The sequence below is a fragment of the Leptopilina boulardi genome, unplaced genomic scaffold (genome assembly GCF_019393585.1).
Source record: "Leptopilina boulardi isolate dan_hultmark-lab unplaced genomic scaffold, ZJU_Lbou_2.1 LbouV2_278, whole genome shotgun sequence".
Classification (NCBI taxonomy): Eukaryota; Metazoa; Arthropoda; class Insecta; order Hymenoptera; family Figitidae; genus Leptopilina; species Leptopilina boulardi.
In genome coordinates, this window is record NW_026137838.1 from 7,176,806 (window position 1) to 7,191,260 (window position 14,455).

Below are 14,455 nucleotides of genomic sequence, written 5' to 3' on the forward strand. Positions count from 1 at the left end.
ATGGTTGGTAAAATTTCGGTAGGATATAGAATAATATTGGGGCCAAATTTCTGTGAGGTAAAATTATGATTATGTAAAACTATGATGGGCAAAATTAGGATTGAGTAAAATTTCCGTGGTGTAAAATTATGGTGCGGTAAATTCCGGATGCCCAAAAAAAATTATGGTAGACTGCACCCAAATATTACTATAACTGTGTAATAATATTAAAAAAAATTTTATCAATAAAAAGGTAAATTTTTTTCAATGGTCTTTTTGATACCAGCAAAATTGTTACGCGCGCACCAAATATAAAAAGCCCAATGGGGCAATCATGATTAATTAATAACAACAAAAAATAGAAATTATTTTGGAATTCTTTCCTCAATTGAGTATATATAGCGCGCATTGATAATAAAGGACACTGTTATGGACGTTTGGTGATAGGCGATGACATTTTAAAGATTAGTTATTAAAGATAAATGAATCATCGATGATAAATGATTCATTGATGACAGTTGATTTATTGATGATAAATGATCAACTTTTGTGGACTAACGGCCAATACATATATATATAGTTGATACTAGTCGATTAACTAATTATTTATTACTATTTAATTTCATTTTCAAAATTCATTTATTTTTATATTATTTACTATTACCCTTCATTATTTTAATTACTGTATTCAATTTATTTTCTTATATTTGAATTAGGCAAAATTTTAACTGATTTGAATTAGTGACTTGCACTTTTTGCTTTTGAATTAGTTAAATTTTACTAATTCCATAGTAAAAAAATTATTTTTTTACTAAATTTTTATTACTACTGCAATTTTGCTTACTAACTTGGATTAGTAAAAGTTAACTAATTCTAAAGCAAAATTTGAATTACCAATTCAAATTAATTAATTGTAGTAGTATAAAAATAGTAAAAAATTGTTTTTCTGTTGAATTAGTAAAATTTAATTAATTCTAAAGCAAAACGTGTGTATGCTAATTCAAATTAGTTAAAATTTTTCTTAATCCAAATTTAGAGAGTAATTTACTGTATTTAATAATTTACCGTATCAATTGTTTCACATTTATTTTAAAGAAGTCTTAACTAATATTCATGATCCAATCGCTAATATATATATGTAAATACATATTGTCGTGAAAAAGTTAATTTAAAGTTAATAAAATTAATGAATTGAATCGTCTACATCAATGCGGGCCATTAGGTTTGAACATTACATATATGCATATTTAATGTCGTCAGTATATATATGTAAGTAAAAAATCATTATTAAATTTGAAAAATTAATGTTATAGGGACATTCAAAAATAACTATACAATTAAATTCAAAAGCTGCGCGATGGTGTTCCAAGTCATAAATCATTTATGCAATTATTATATATATACATATGTTATTTCTTCATATATATCTTTTCGCGTTATTAAATGCGACAAATCGTTTCTTTAATAAAACATATATATTAAGGCGTGTGTGTTTCTTTTTATACTTTACAATCCTGTGATTTGTAAAACATAAAAAAAAATCGTAAATAGCAATCATGATATTAATCTCTACTATCAAATTTTTATTATTTAAATTAATAATAATTGCTTTAGATTTACTGGGTAATTTTTTCCCAAAAAAAAAGTAATTCTTTTAGCTAATTAATTAATTAAATTAAATGAATTAATAAATAATAATACGCGGAAAAAAATCTTTATCTGAAACAGCAATATGTTTCTTTAGAATAACGAAATAAATAATTAAGTGAATTGTAGATTTAATTTAATAATTTTTAGTTTGTTAGTAGTTTTTGTTGCAAATCTTCTATATAAAGTAAAGAATTCAGTATATATATGATTACGTAAAATTATATAGTTAAAGCAAAAAAATACTTAATTTTTCTTTCAAACTAAAAATTAAAAAGATATATCAAAAATACCGTAATTTTTGTTTTTAAATGTATAATAATATCTGATGACAATAATGTCATGAAAAGATTGTACATAAATATTCATACCATTTTATTAAAAAAAAAAAGCCACCAACTCAACGTAATTTTCTATGTTCGAGAAGGTTAATTATTTATTAAGTTTATCTAACATTTAAGATCAATGTTAATTATTTTTATTGCGGTAGAACACGCATGTGACGCTACATATACTTTATAGTACAAGATAACTCGTCGTTCGATCCATCCCATAGAATATATATTTCACATTAAATAACGAATGTCTCTATTTAGCATAAAATTCGAAGCTATATATGCCAAAACTTTTTTTTTCCCAACTTATATTCAAAAAATAAGCATTTACAAGAATGCGTTCACACCTTTTTTAATATTTATATAATTGAAATCTTGTTTTCATTTTCTTATGAAATCTTTTACCTGAATTTTTTTCCCGCATACACTGATTGAATTTTAAAAAATCCCCTTAATTAATTTTTTATACTATTTAGAGACGGAAAAAAATTTATTGTAGCAATCACATAAGGAAAAAAAATTTATCTGAAACAGCGAAAGATTAGTAGTAAAATTTTTGCTACTTTAGTAAAACGTTTCGCTGTTGTAGGTAATTTTTTTTTCCGTGCAACTCCAATTCTAAATTGTAAAAACTGTGCTTTAAACAAAGAAAATATTTTTTCCAACAGGGGCAAATCACAAAACAATATCTGTTTTTTCACAAAAAATTTTTGAGTTCCCCAAAAAAATTTTTTGTTTACAAGTCCGATTTGTGTATTTCCCAAAATCAACTGTTTTGTCGAAACTACAACAACTGTAGTTTGTAGATAACACATGAGATCCTGCAGATAAACAACAAATTTTTTTCCGTGTACTAAATAATTATGATAAACAATATTTGGAATAATTTTATTAGTCCATTTTGCTTGAAAAAGAAAAAAAAAAGTTTTAATCAATCAAGATCAGAATTTTGCAGCTGTCATGGCATATACGAATCGAATCGAAATATAACAAGATGATAGTTTGTTTGATCGCGAAACCCTGCAGTATATAATCAGAACAATCTTTGGGATTGTGTGTATAAAAATTTTCGATGTCATTATATCGCTTCCGTTATAGGTTTATCGATGGTTGTCTTTTTGAATAAATATATATATATATATATAAGAGAGAAAATAATCTCGTTCTGTTTCAATTTTGAACATATATATATAACAAGGGGTTTCTGAAGGGGTTCCAAGCTGTATATATGGAGGTTAGTCTGCCCTGTAATCATCTAAAAAAAAAAATTATAGGCATTTAGGTTTGGGGAATGAATGAATAAGGTTTAGCGCGGCAAAGTGGATGTATCGGTGGCGTTAGGGGCGCGTGCAGCCTTTTTTTTCTATTTTGATCTGACGTTCGTCTGCCTTTATTTTTTTTCACCTTTATACTTCTCTCGTTCTTCTTATTATCCTTATATATACTCTCTTCACTCGTCTTCTCCTTTAGCAGAAAAATATCTGCACCTGCCTTGCTTGATCGTGACCATATTCACTTCCAGATATATATATATGTTTCCCTTTATAAGCTATATATAATATTATTCCTTATCTTCAGTGAATAATGATATTACGTGATTGTATTTTATAAAAAGGTGCTTGTATATAATCTGAGTGAACTTCAAATCTGATTTTAATTTACAATTTTGCAGATCCAATATGATTTTGAATTGAAAATTTCGTTGCTATAATCACATGCCGATTTTGGCTTACTTCAGAAGGAGAACCAATAAGAGCTTTGAAGAATTTTACTTGCTGAATCTGAATTTGACCTAAAATAAACCTGCATATAAAAAAACTAAGAATATTCGTTGAATGTGATTAGTTCGTCGTATTGGATTTAGTGGCTAAAAGCAAATGCTTCATACTAGATAATGAATAATTGGGGGAAATGAACAGGGAACAGGGAAACATTTCAAATTGGTTGTATTTATAAATTATTTTTAATAATAATTTTAATTTTCGTAATGAAACAATTGCCATACTGATGTAGTGCACGTACGTTCCACTAGTAAAATTTTGATAATATATACGTTATATATTATAAATTAAAATTCCGACTTTAGAATAAGAATAAGCCGGATATCTGTATGCAGTACATTTTAAAAATGAATGTATTTTTGAGTTGACATATACATATAAATGTATATCCGTTAAGCGTGACATAAAATAAAACCGACGTGAAAACACACACAAACCATATGCTTTTCTTGAAAGTGAATCACCTGCTCTAAAAGAGACGCGAAAGCGATCGATATCGGACACACACGCACTTAACATTTTCGCGATTCCCGTCGTCTGATGCTTATAATACCATGAGCACACACACGATAGACCTTCGAATGAATTTTGTACCGCATAAAGAATACCCGCATCCCTCTTTCTCTCTCTCTCTCTGTCTCTTTTTCTCTCTTTCTTTCTATCTCTCTCTTACGTTCAATGGCGTCTCGACAAACTGTCCGATTGATATATCGGTGGCAGCTATATAGGAAACCTGACTCTCATTCGCACGTGAATGAATCTGGCCTGACCACTTTGTGCCCGCGAATATCTCCACAAAATGTCACGATTTTTATCATCGTGAAAATTCTATCCTTCGTTCGCCTTTTTTGAACTATATATAGGCAAAACCCTAACGTGTGTCAAAAAGTCACTAAAAAAAAAAGCGAAATGGTCGATAAAACCTTTTTTACACGCGCGCATACTTTTACCTGCGTGAATGATCCTCAAAATGTTTCAAAAACATTTGGGAAATTTGTGGTCTTTAGATATACAAAAAGGCCACATAAATTTCGATGAAAATTAAGATCCCTTGGGAAGTTATAGAAATAAATCTTGATTTTCGATTGAGATTACATATGAGACAATGTACTGAAAGAGATTTCATTTTAAAAAATTATTTTATTTGAAAATGGGAACATTTCTGTTTTTATACTAATTAGTTGTACTAGTTTTTGACCATGTTGAAAATTAGTATGGAATACATTAATTTTCGGTATTACTTTGGTCAGCTTTGGTATACGTTCTGAAAGCAGAACTTATAGTACATCTGAAACAAAATAATACTGTAAATTAATATGATCCAAACTAATTTTTTGTATATGGTTAAGAACTGGTACGTACGTTCTGAAAGCAAAACATATAGTTTTTAATATACCAAATAATATCGAAAAATAATATGGTCCATACTAATTTTCAGTATGGTCAAAAATAAGGTACATTCTGAAAGCAAATCTATAGTACTAGTTTTTAATCAAATTAACATGGTCTTCTAAAATTAATTTTGACCCAAAAAATTGGCTGATATTTTAGTTTTATGCTGTAAACGTCTAACTTTGTTTTTTTTGCGTGTATAAAATTTTAAATTTTTCCGAAAAGTCCCATACAAATATAACAATTTAATTTGGTAGATATTTATTTTGGCGCAAAATTTATACTTCCTTTGTATATGAGAAACAAGGTAGAATAAAAATTGCTTTATATATGTATATATATATATATTGGAAATGATGAGAGTTGAAATATTAACAATAAATAAATGGACTTCTTCCATTACTCTTTGGGAACCAAACATGACTGATTAATTGCTTTTCGATGGGCTGATGATAAACGACGCGATGATAAAACGCCTCGTGTTTACACCTACACCGTTTATACCCATATATTTTCTGCACATAAATTTGCAAGTACACGTACACAAACTTGTTCCATTATTTTGCATGCATACTTATAGGATCATCATATATACTTTGCCCTTTTGGCATATACAGACTATTATATTGGCATCATACTTATAGGGTATAGAACAGAGTGGATTGATCTCAAACTTTGCTTCTATATAGATTTATTGTATATCTTCTAAAACAATATATCAGTACAAAAATTATTTATAATTATACCCAGTTATATTATTATCCATTTATAATTATATATAATTTAAAGTAACTGCAGAATTTTGTACTTAAAGCAAAATATTTGATGTTGACAACGAAACAAATTTTGTTGATTCCTTGCAAAATTCAAACTGTTTTGATTAGCCCAACAAAATTTCTGTCTTGCATTCTAGTTCAACCAATGTTCTGCTACAAAACATTGGTCGTTGAACTAAAAATTAAATCTAAAATTAATTTGTTAAAATTTTCAATTAACAGAATTTCATTACATATAGGCACACAAAAAGTAAAATGTGGTTTGGCCGAGACACTATACACTAGTCTATTTTCATGTATTTTTTTACGCTGAATCCGAATCCAAAGTCAGAATTATCAGATTGGCTTTTATTTTTGAGATAAATTCAAAAAACTGCTCAGAATGAAAAATAAAATTAAAAAGTTAAAAAATTTTTGAATGTCACTGCGATAGTGTAATTCCATGTATTTTTTGTCGCTGAATCCGAATTCGAAGTCAAAATTGACAGATTGGCTCAAATTTTGAAGATAATTCCAAAAAACTGATTTTGAGTATTTTGAGTTTTTTGTTATACTTGCGTTTTTTTGCAATTATCTCAAAAATTTGAGCGAATCTAACAATTCTGACTTTGGATTCGGATTCAGCGTGAAAAAATACATATGGAAATAGACTAGTGTATAGTGTCTCGGCCAAACAGCTTTTTATTTTTTGTGTGCCTGTTTTATCAACAGAATTTACTTTTAGTCGAATTCTTATTTCTTTGAATTCTCATGAAACAGATATTAAATAAGCATTTAACCAAATTTCTATATTATACAGAATTGTTATACGCAGAAACGAATTTTCATTTTACAGCATTTTTATATTTCATCGAATTTTCGTTTGTTTCAAATTTAAATTTTACAGAATTTTTAAAACACTAAATTTTGATTTTACACTTTTATTTTACTGAATAAATGGTTTGTTTTTGATAACAAAATGTTTAGTTGGTATTTATAAGGAACTAAAATCTTTTTGCTGCCTCAATAAAATTTTAATTGACTATACACGCAGAGAAACATGGAAAAACGAATAAAGTAATTTTTACTATACTTTAAAAGTAAAACCGGAACTATCCGTTTCTGGAGTAAAAAAAAATTGACAAAAATGCGCAGAAACTGCGGACAGTTTCGGTTTTACTTTCAAAGTATAGTAAAAATTACTTTATTCGTTTTTACATTTTTCTCTGATGTATATTAAAAATGTATCGATACAGAGAAGCTTAGCCTCAAAAAATTTTGGTTGCAATAACCAAAATGCTACCAAAATGTTGACGCAATAAAAAAATTTTGGTTGTTTAAATACAAAATAAAGTTTTTTAATCAACAAAACAGTTTTATTGTACATAATTTGTTTTTATAGTTATATAAATAAATAATTTTGTTGTCAACCAAATATTTTTCTGCACTTTATGAATATAAATACTTTTATTAAAATCACAGAAAATTAAAAGGTATTAAAATAAGCTGCAACGCTTATTATTTTAATCCAATTTTGCTTATTTTAATACCAAAATGAATTAAAATAAGCAGAATTGGATTAAAATAATAAGCGTTGCAGCTTATTTTAATGCCTTTTAATTTTCAGTGATATCAAAAATTCTGATTCTTTGTCTTAATCTGAATTCTTTAGTAACATTTGTTTTTTATAAAGTTTTATCTTTCTGTAGCATCAAAACTCGAAACTAAAAAAAGTAGTTTTTTTTTTTGAAGAAAAAAAATTCAGATTTAATTTCTAGAAATAGAATTTATACAAAAATGCAAGTATTTGGAGAAAATAAGAAAAAAAAGAGATAAATCAAAGTGCGGATTGATAAAAAAAAAATTAAGAGAAAGAAATTTTTGTTCAATTTTTTTGTTTCTGAAGGTGTGTAATAAACTAATAACGAAAGGTCAAATGTGGAGAAGCGAATAAAGTGGAAGGATATATATAGGGAGCGCAGTTTTGTATCTCTCGCGTATAGCTCACGTATGATTTTCCCACGGCGGGCCATTTGATCGTGTATGTGAGAATATGGTTATTACATGCTCATAGGCAAAGTAGTGGGTCACATTGGCGTCGATTTTTATATTCCTTAAACGTATATACCTCTTTTCGTTTTTTTTTTTTCTTTTTCAACTTTCTTTCTGTCTTCTTCATTCTTTTCTTCAGTCTTTATATGAGTGTGGCAGTAAACACTTCCGACGGTGTGAAACTTTTGTCGAATCTTTGCACGCGACATTTTATTGCGATTGTGATGACGTGTAGTTTATTGGAATTCGACCTTTTATTTAAGTTACAACATTTGTCACTCTCTTCTTCAATGTCGTCACTTTTTTTTCTCTCTCGATGTTTTCTATTCTTTTTTTTTTTTTTTTCTATTTTTATTTCTAAATTTACAAAATGTAAATACGTGTTCATAAATATTTTTACTCAAAGCAGAAAATAATCCTCAACCATTTTTAATAATTTATTTTTATAAAAATATTTACTATAATTATTAGTTATAATTAATAATTAATAATTTATGTCCCTGCGGTCTAAATAATTATAATTTATTTTTTTTTATAAAAGACTAATTAAAAATTAATATAAAAAGTAGTGCGCGTGGTAAATTGAAATAGTAGATTACTCGGTCCATGAATAATTGACTTAATAGTTTGTTTGTCGATTTAGTTTTTCCAAAAAAAAAAAGTAAAAGTTTTCAAAATATAGTGGATAACAATGTAAGAAACTTTTTTTCTTCCTAAAAGTAACATATATACTATTATTTCTTATGCAATTAGTTTCGCCTCGACCTTGAATGATATGGCACACTGGTATATGGTCCCTTTAATGGTTGCGAAGAAGAGCGGCTAAATTTGAAGAAAATTTCTAAATGTCATAAATATACAATATAGGTTTCCACCACCATTTCCATTGACGTGGTTAAAATTTTAAATTTACAGATTTTCAACTTTTTCCTCTTTATTTCGAGACTCATAAATATAATACTGTGAAATCCATACTCCCCGCAAACATTTATGGTCCATAGTCATTTTTCCAAAAACTATATCTTCTCTCATTTCGTCTATTTGATTAGGTCGGAAGTTTGGAAAAAAATTTCTTTAATTACACAACTTGACGCTTTTATTTAAAATGCTTTCATTTATGAAAATATTTAGAAGAAAATAAAAAAAAAAGTAAGTGCTTTTATACTTTTCAATTTTAGTTGTAATTTTTTTTAATAAACATTAATTTTTATCAATTTTGAGGTTATAATCAGTAAAAATAATTCTGCCAAATGTTAAAATTTCTTTCTTTCTAATAGAACAGTTTTTTTTTTGTTTTCTAAACATTTTCTTTCATTAAAGCATTTTAAATAAGAGCGCCTTTTGCTACCAATGAGAGAGCAGTAGTAGCGCAAGCGCAGTTGCGTTTGGTGACGGTCAATAGAGGCAACAAATTTTAGGTTATTTCCTTTCTCTATGTATACTGTGGAGAAGGCTTTAACTCAGTAACCAGTAAATTTTAGGTTATGTTTGAGATTTTTGAATATCACTAAACATAACCTAAAAAATATATATATATAAATATATATTTCTTGATATATGAAAGGTGAAAATGATTATTCAATGATAAAACCAACTTTTATAATAAAACGTATCAAGAAAGTTGAGTGCGAAGACGATTAAATGAAACTCAAGTGAAATTTATTAGCCGGCGATAATTAAAGGGCGGTACACCTGTGGTTGTCCACTATCCGATCTGGCTGACATGTTTCAACGTGCTCACAGTCGCTTAAGACGGTTTCTTTTTCAGACAGATAACTCGTCAACTTCCGGTCCCGAAGTTCTTTCCACGTCTCTTCAAACTGGTTTTCTTGTGAGAGTGTATGAAGAATAAAAAAAAAGAACCCAAAAAAAAAATAAAATAAAATAAAACGGACCAGGTTATCTTAACCCTATTTCATGGGACTTATCGCACCTTTGGTTTTGAATCGCCGCTTCTTAATTCCCTCATCAGCATCTTCTCCGGTTTTTAATTAGAACTAAAAGACTCAAGCTTGACTGAATTAAAAATTGTCTATCGTAAAGCCTATGAATTAGAGATAAAGAAATGCAGATTTTTTTTTAGGATCAAGAGAGACATAGAGAGAGAGAAAGATTTACATACATTTATTAGTCATTATTGTTTATTTATGTCTTTTAGTCAGGTATTTTTTTTTTTATTTACATATACAATTATAAAATTGATTAAATTTACTTTTTTGATAAACTTGCAAATTTTCATTTCGTTTAATTAAATCAATTATATAGGTATTTTTAAATTTTTTTTGGGGGGGGGCTTATTTTTGTTTTTAATTAAAATGAAAATTTATTTTTAATAAAATTTTTTATTTTTAAGATGAATTTTAATTTTTTGAATTAATTTTTAAAAGAATTTTATTTAAACGAATTTTTACTTAACAGATTTTTTTATTAATATAGAATTTTTATTGTACCAGAATTTTTGCGACGCCGAATTTTAATTTGTCCGAAATTACAAATGGCCGAACAAACAATCGAAAGAATTTTTTTGGCACTATTTTTAAAATTCACCAATCACGATTTTCTTTACTATTTCTGATTGGTTAATTTTAAAAATCGCGCCAAAATATTTCTGTCGATTGTTTGTTCGGCCATTTGTAATTTTGGACAAATTAAAATTCGGCGTTTGAAAAATTCTTTATACAATAAAAATTCTATGCATAAGAATTTTGTTAAGTAAAAATTCGTTTAAATGAAAATTCGAAAAATGAAAATTCGTCTGAAAAATATAGTTATATCTAATAAAATTCTTTAAAATGAAAATTGGAACTAATGATTTTTATGAGATAATCCTGCGGCCCTTAAATTAATTCTATAGGCTTTTTTTGATTTTATAAAAATAGTTGGAAATTTATTTTTGAAAATTTAAGAGAGGAATTTTTTCATAAATCTTTTATATATATATATATATATATATATATATATATATATATATATATATATATATATATATATATATATATATATATATATATATATATATATATATATAGTGCGGAATTCGTTACTCGGTGTTTATTTTGTGAAATGATAATGTCCAACATTGTTCTCTGACACAAGTAAGGCAACACACATGACATTGGCATAATGTGATACAGATGTTTTACGAAAGACAATTTATCAGTGAGCTCGTAAACATCTTTTGAGTAATCTATCAAATGCTGCATATTTCGCAGTATAGGAATGTTTAAATTCTTCACTAATTTGTTTTACATTTAATAAACATAATAAAATTCTATATTATGTATAGAAGGTATATATAATTTCTTGATTATCGTAGAATAATAAAAAATTACAAATAACCCTAATAACACAAGATATCTTGGGATATATTGATAATATCCCGCAGATATCCTAGGGATGTCCTATGGATATCAAAAGGATCTCTTAAGGATATCCAAAAAATCGGCAGTTTAGATCCCACAGATATTTTTAGGATATTCTCAGTATATCTTCTGGATGTCAAGAAGATATTCTCAGGATACTGTTTTTAAAGTCATTATGAGACTACGAGTGAGAATATTCTGTGAATTAAATTTTATATAAATAAAATAAAATGCAACTTGTTTTTCGAGAAAGTTTGTTTAATTTGAAAAATTATTAAATTATTATATCCTAAGAATATCCCACGGACATCCTGAGGATATTCCATGGATATCCTGCGATATAATATCCAATAGATATTTTGTGGATGTCTTAGGGATATCCTGTGGATATCCTATGGATGTCCTGTTGATGTCCCACAGACCGACGGTTTGGATATCCTAGGGATATCCTAGGGATATACTTTTGTTATGAGGGAAATAATATTATAATAATGATGTAATTATGAATTATGAATTCAAAAAATTTTGAAACTTCACTTATATATTTCTAGTTTCCTTTTAAGATTTTTTCCGAGGGTTTTTCTCGATTATATATGTATATACATATAATGGGGAAAAATGCCATATACCCTTCAAGTGTTTTTCGATAAGGCGACCTTTTTTCTTTCCTTTTTTTCGTTCTGGACCTATTGCAAAGTTCACACGCTTATGGGCCGGACCCTTTTCTCTGGGTTCACTTTATTTTCTCCCCCTTTTTTTCCTACTTTCTGTAATGTGTTCTTGTCACGCAGAATATGCACTTGTAACACGCACTTGTCGCCCTTTTGCTGCCTCAGGGACTTTATTTCTTCCCTGAAAAACCTATATATATATATATATATATTACTATATAGGCGCGGTGAATACACAGCTTCCGTTAGATGGTTGGTGCACACACGTGACACGTGCATCCCGCATTTGCTGGACACGTGCACAGTGGCTACAAAATTCTGTGACGACAACAGTTATGTTACTGTAAACGTATTCATGTTATTTAGTTTATATATATATATATATATATATTTTTTTTTTTTTTTCGTTTACATTATAATGCACTTGTCACGATGAGGTTCACAAAATTTTCTTATGATAATAATAATATATAGTGACGAAACATTAAAATACAAGTTGATTCTGTGCGCGCTATTTTTTTTGTTTTAGTCTATAGGATTATATTTATAATTAAATATTATAAATTTGACTTAAGTAAACGGTTTAATTAACCTATTTTGACAGAATTAAAAAGTTTAGTTATTTAACTGAAATTATTTGGTTATAATTTAAGTTGCGTTTGGCCTTATACTTCCGGATAGCATGTAAGCTTGCAGTAACTTTGCGGCAAACTTGCCGCGCAATATTGCCAACTTTGCACGGCAAACTTGCCGCAAGCTTACTGCAAGCTTCAAATGTCCCACCTGACCCAAGTTTGCATATGGTAATAGCTTACCGAAAGATTGTAGTGTAAAGTTACTGCAAGATTGTACAATAATATTATCACAAGATTTTTCAGTAAGCTTGTAGCAAGGTTGGTGCAAGGTTGCCAAATAACTTTGCTTTGAACCTAAAAAGAATTTTTTTTTTGAATGTTTCGTCTAATTTATATAATTTTATTGTATAAATTTTATTATATAAATTAGACGAAATATTTAAAAACAAATTTTTTAGGTTTAAAGAAAGATTATTTGGCAACCTTGCACCAACCTTGCTACAAGCTTACTGAGCAATCTTACGATAATTTTATTGTGCAACCTTGCAGTAACCTTACACTGCAATCTTTCGGTAAATTTAAGTTGCGTTGCGTTTGGCCCTATACTTCCGGATAGCATGTAAGCTTGCAGTAACCTTGCGGCAAACTTGCAGCGCAATATTGCCAACTTTGTACGGCAAACTTTCCGTAAGCTTACAGCAAGCTTCAAATTTCACACCTGACCCAAAGTTGCATGGTAAGCTTACCGAAAGTTGGTAGTGTAAAATTACTGCAAGATTGTACAATAATATTATCGCAAGGTTGCTCAGTAAGCTTGTAGCAAGGTTGGTGCAAGGTTGCCAAATAACTTTGCTTTGAACCTAAAAATTTTTTTTTTAAATGTTTCGTCTAATTTATATAATTTTATTGTATAAATTTTATTATATAAATTAGACGGAATATTTAAAAACAAATTTTTTAGGTTTAAAGCAAGATTATTTGGCAACCTTGCACCAACCTTGCTACAAGCTTACTGAGCAATCTTGCGATAATTTTATTGTGCAACCTTGCAGTAACCTTACACTGCAATCTTTCGGTAAATTTAATATTCGAGCTTTCGGTCAGGTGGGACATTTGAAGCTTACGGCAAGTTTGCCGTGCAAAGTTGGCAATATTGCGCAGCAAGCTTGCCGCAAGGTTACTGCAAGCTTAAATATGCTATCTGGGCTGGCTTTGTGTCTTTATTTGGTTATATTTATATTTAAAAAATTCGTATAAAATATTATATTAAGCAATTCGAAGAAAATAAATATTTAACCAAAAAATATAGATTTAAATGAACCGAATACGCTCGATAAAAAATATAATTTATTAGAATCAAAGAAATTTTTTAGTTGTAATGAACAATAAACTATTTTTGTTTCTAGTTTTTAATCATCGGAATTGTTTATTTTTATTTTTTTATTTTTTGTTTACAATGTCAAAAACTATACAATACAAAAGTGACAAGAAATTTTAATGGCATAAACGCCAACTCACGCTACCACTCTAATTGAACGTCTCGACGACCCTTATATATGCTACTGGAGTGAGAGTTTATCCCAACGCACATTAACCTAACTATGTAAGTGGGTATGTATAAAGCAGTCCCACGTTAGTTACATATAACAGACGTACACTCTATTCTTGCATCCCCTTTTTGCTTTGCGCACACGTTTTCGCCATAGCAAAGAGCAAGTCGTCGCTTCATTAGTCTCTCTATCTTGTTCTCTTTCTCTCGTATATAGGCAAAGACACGATATCCTTGCAAATTATGACGCAACAGTTTGTGGCCTAGGGCAAATTTTCTCCAAGATGAAATCTTAAAAGGGTGGCACTCATGTTTCGAAGAGCGCGCTTCTCTCTCTCTCTCTCTCTCTCTCTCTCT